Source organism: Mustelus asterias, unplaced genomic scaffold (genome assembly GCF_964213995.1).
Source record: "Mustelus asterias unplaced genomic scaffold, sMusAst1.hap1.1 HAP1_SCAFFOLD_2232, whole genome shotgun sequence".
Classification (NCBI taxonomy): Eukaryota; Metazoa; Chordata; class Chondrichthyes; order Carcharhiniformes; family Triakidae; genus Mustelus; species Mustelus asterias.
The window spans coordinates 7,441-12,500 of NW_027592177.1; positions in this window are offsets into that span (position 1 = coordinate 7,441).

Genomic DNA, 5,060 nt, shown 5'->3' on the forward strand with positions numbered 1-5,060 from the left:
CAACAGGGGGGAGTACATTAAGCAGCTGCCCTTAGTATCAGGAGCAGCGGGGTACAAATGAACAAGCAGCGGGGAAAACAACTCCGTGGGAACTCATTAACCAGTTTCGTGGGAACTCATTAACCAGTTTCGGGAAACCTTCCACCAAAGGCGGGGAAAACATGCACCAACGGCGGGGAAGCCATTGTCCAACAGGGGGGAGTACATTAAGCAGCTGCCCTTAGTATCAGGAGCAGCGGGGTACAAATGAACAAGCAGCGGGGAAAACAACTCCGTGGGAACTCATTAACCAGTTTCGTGGGAACTCATTAACCAGTTTCGGGAAACCTTCCACCAAAGGCGGGGAAAACATGCACCAACGGCGGGGAAGCCATTGTCCAACAGGGGGGAGCACATTAAGCAGCTGCCCTTAGTATCAGGAGCAGCGGGGATCAGATTTAGCAGCAGCCGGGAAAAGATCAGGAAACCGCGGGGGAACTCATTAACCAGTTTCGTGGGAACTCATTAACCAGTTTCGTGGGAACTCATTAACCAGTTTCGGGAAAACGTCCAGCAAAGGCGGGGAAAACATGAACCAGCGGCGGGGAAGGCATTGTCCAACAGGGGGAAGTACATTAAGCAGCTGCCCTTAGTATCAGGAGCAGCGGGGATCAGATTAAGCAACAGCCGGGAAAAGATCAACCAACCGCGGGGGAACTCATTAACCAGTTTCGTGGGAACTCATTAACCAGTTTCGGGAAAACGTCCACCAAAGGCGGGGAAAGCATCAACCAACGGCGGGGAAGCCATTGTCCAACAGTGGGGAGCACATTAAGCAGCTGCCCTTAGTATCAGGAGCAGCGGTGCACAAATGAACCAGCAGCGGGGAAAACAGCTTCGTGGGAACTCATTAACCAGTTTCGGGGGAACTCATTAACCAGTTTCGGGAAATCTTCCACCAGAGGCGGGGAAAGCATCAACCAACGGCGGGGAAGCCTTTGTCCAACAGGGGGGAGCACATTAAGCAGCTGCCCTTAGTCTCAGGAGCAGCGGGGAACAGATTAAGCAACAGCCGGGAAAAGATCAGCCAACCGCGGGGGAACTCATTAACCAGTTTCGTGGGAACTCATTAACCAGTTTCGTGGGAACTCATTAACCAGTTTCGGGAAAACGTCCACCAAAGGCGGGGAAAGCATCAGCCAACGGCGGGGAAGCCATTGTCCAACAGTGGGGAGCACATTAAGCAGCTGCCCTTAGTATCAGGAGCAGCGGGGATCAGATTAAGCAACAGCCGGGAAAAGATCAACCAACCGCGGGGGAACTCATTAACCAGTTTCGTGGGAACTCATTAACCAGTTTCGGGGGAACTCATTAACCAGTTTCGGGAAAACTTCCACCAAAGGCGGGGAAAACATCAACCAGCGGCGGGGAAGCCATTGTCCAACAGGCGGGAGCACATTAAGCAGCTGCCCTTAGTATCAGGAGCGGCGGGGTACAAATGAACCAGCAGCGGGGAAAACAGCTTCGTGGGAACTCATTAACCAGTTTCGTGGGAACTCATTAACCAGTTTCGTGGGAACTCATTAACCAGTTTCGGGAAAACTTCCACCCAAAGGCGGGGAAAGCATCAACCAACGACGGGGAAGCCATTGTCCAACAGGGGGGAGCACATTAAGCAGCTGCCCTTAGTATCAGGAGCAGCGGGGAACAGATTAAGCAACAGCCGGGAAAAGATCAACCAACCGCGGGGGAACTCATTAACCAGTTTCCTGGGAACTCATTAACCAGTTTCGGGAAAACTTCCACCAAAGGCGGGGAAAGCATCAACCAGCGGCGGGGAAGCCATTGTCCTACAGTGGGGAGCACATTAAGCAGCTGCCCTTAGTATCAGGAGCCGCGGGGATCAGATTAAGCAACAGCCGGGAAAAGATCAGCCAACCGCGGGGGAACTCATTAACCAGTTTCGTGGGAACTCATTAACCAGTTTCTGGGGAACTCATTAACCAGTTTCGGGAAATCCTCCACCAAAGGCGGGGAAAGCATCGACCAACGGCCGGGAAGCCTTTGTCCAACAGTGGGGAGCACATTAAGCAGCTGCCCTTAGTCTCAGGAGCAGCGGGGTACAAATGAACCAGCAGCGGGGAAAACAACTTCGTGGGAACTCATTAACCAGTTTCGTGGGAACTCATTAACCAGTTTCGGGAAAACATCCACCAGGGGCGGGGAAAGCATCAACCAACGGCGGGGAAGCCATTGTCCAACAGGGGGCAGTACAATAAGCAGCTGCCCTAAGTATCAGGAGCAGCGGGGATCAGATTAAGCAACAGCCGGGAAAAGATCAACCAACCGCGGGGGAACTCATTAACCAGTTTCGTGGGAACTCATTAACCAGTTTCGGGGGAACTCATTAACCAGTTTCGGGAAACCTTCCACCAAAGGCGGGGAAAACATCAACCAGCGGCGGGGAAGCCATTGTCCAACAGGCGGGAGCACATTAAGCAGCTGCCCTTAGTATCAGGAGCAGCGGGGTACAAATGAACCAGCAGCGGGGAAAACAGCTTCGTGGGAACTCATTAACCAGTTTCGGGGGAACTCATTAACCAGTTTCGGGAAAACATCCACCAGAAGCGGGGAAAGCATCAACCAACGGCGGGGAAGCCTTCGTCCAACAGGGGGGGAGCACATTAAGCAGCTGCCCTTAGTATCAGGAGCAGCGGGGTGCAAATGAACCAGCAGCGGGGAAAACAACTTCGTGGGAACTCATTAACCAGTTTCGTGGGAACTCATTAACCAGTTTCGGGAAAACATCCACCAGAGGCGGGTAAAGCATCAACCAACGGCGGGGAAGCCATTGTCCAACAGGGGGCAGTACATTAAGCAGCTGCCCTTAGTATCAGGAGCTGCGGGGATCAGACTAAGCAACAGCCGGGAAAACATTAACCAACTTCGGGGGAACTCATTAACCAATTATTTGATGACCGGTAGGCGGCGCTCTATCGGCTTCGGCGACCGGCGGGTGGCGGTTCGGGGTCGTGGCGACCCGGGGCGAGGCGGCCCGGCCGTTGAAATCGCGAAAAAACGCGTTTTTAAAAAGAACCGTCGGTCCCCATCGGGATGGATTTGACCCCCTCATGCCGCCGTCGGGACCTCTTCGGCGGCATGACTACCGGAGGTGTTCCCGCCGAGGTGGACACTTGCATTTTCTGGCACGGGGGGTTGGCGGGGTACCTGCAGAATAGCAGGAAGGCGATGGCAATGACATGTGGCAACTCATTAACCAGTTTTGACTTTGCTGCATTGAAGGCGGAAAATCGAAACAGGGCCCCGCTCGAGCCCCCAGGTCTGCCGGGACCGCACCGGGCCGCCGCCCCGACGGCCGTTCGGCCAGAATGGGCTAGTATTTCTCCGGATTTTTGGCCGTTTTTCCGACTTTTTCGGACGTCGGAAAAGCGGCGGCCTGGCCACCGGCCGCGGCCGGGGGTGCCTTCCCCTCGAGCGAGGGCCCGGAATTCACCCGTTTGCAGCCCCGGAGGAGCTCCGCCGGCGGCCGGAATGGTTGAGACCATCGGCCGCGCTGAACGGAGCTCGGGTAACTCATTAACCAAACTGGACTTGGCCCCTGGCGCAGGAGGGGGGGTCCAGGTGAGGGCTGGCAGGCCGTGGCCACCCGGCAGCAGTGATGCACCCGCGATGGCGGTAGTCCTTCCGATTCGGAGGCTCCCTGGCCCCGCAGAGCAAAAATGGGAGCCGCACGGAGCTCTATGAAGTCAGATCCGGTCGGTGGTGGCGGGGCAGGGTGCACGGTTTCCCGCAGAGCTCGGCGGATCCGTCCCGCCGAGGTGGCCACTCGCATTTTCTGGCAGGGGAGTCCCGAGGCTGGTTAACCAGTTACCCCCGGAAGTGGGGATGGAGTTGAGATTGAACCGTTTTGCGGGGCCTCCGGGCCCCTTCCCCGGTAGGACTACCGGGGCACACCCCGCCGAGGTGGCCACTTGCATTTTCTGGCACGGGGGGTTGGCGGGGTACCTGCAGAATAGCAGGAAGGCGATGGCAATGACATGTGGCAACTCATTAACCAGTTTTGACTTTGCTGCATTGAAGGCGGAAAATCGAAACAGGGCCCCGCTCGAGCCCCCAGGTCTGCCGGGACCGCACCGGGCCGCCGCCCCGACGGCCGTTCGGCCAGAATGGGCTAGTATTTCTCCGGATTTTTGGCCGTTTTTCCGACTTTTTCGGCCGTCGGAAAAGCGGCGGCCTGGGCACCGGCCGCGGCCGGGGGTGCCTTCCCCTCGAGCGAGGGCCCGGACCTCACCCGGTTGCAGCCCCGGGTGGGGCTCCGCCGGCGGCCGGAATGGTTGAGACCATCGGCCGCGCTGAACGGAGGTCTGGTAAATCATTAACCAAACTGGACTTAGTCTCTGGCAAGAGAGATGGTCCAGCCGACGGGCACGACCGAGGGCCCGGACCTCACCCGGCTGCAGCCCCGGGTGGGGCTCCGCCGGCGGCCGGAATGGTTGAGACCATCGGCCGCGCTGAACGGAGGTCTGGTAAATCATTAACCAAACTGGACTTAGTCTCTGGCAAGAGAGATGGTCCAGCCGACGGGCACGACCGAGGGCCCGGACCTCACCCGGTTGCAGCCCCGGGTGGGGCTCCGCCGGCGGCCGGAATGGTTGAGACCATCGGCCGCGCTGAACGGAGGTCTGGTAAATCATTAACCAAACTGGACTTAGTCTCTGGCAAGAGAGATGGTCCAGCCGACGGGCACGACCGAGGGCCCCGGACCTCACCCGGTTGCAGCCCCGGGTGGAGCTCCGCCGGCGGCCGGAATGGTTGAGACCATCGGCCGCGCTGAACGGAGCTCTGGTAAATCATTAACCAAACTGGACTTAGTCTCTGGCAAGAGAGATGGTCCAGCCGACGGGCACGACCGAGGGCCCGGACCTCACCCGGTTGCAGCCCCGGGTGGAGCTCCGCCGGCGGCCGGAATGGTTGAGACCATCGGCCGCGCTGAACGGAGCTCTGGTAAATCATTAACCAAACTGGACTTAGTCTCTGGCAAGAGAGATGGTCCAGCCGAC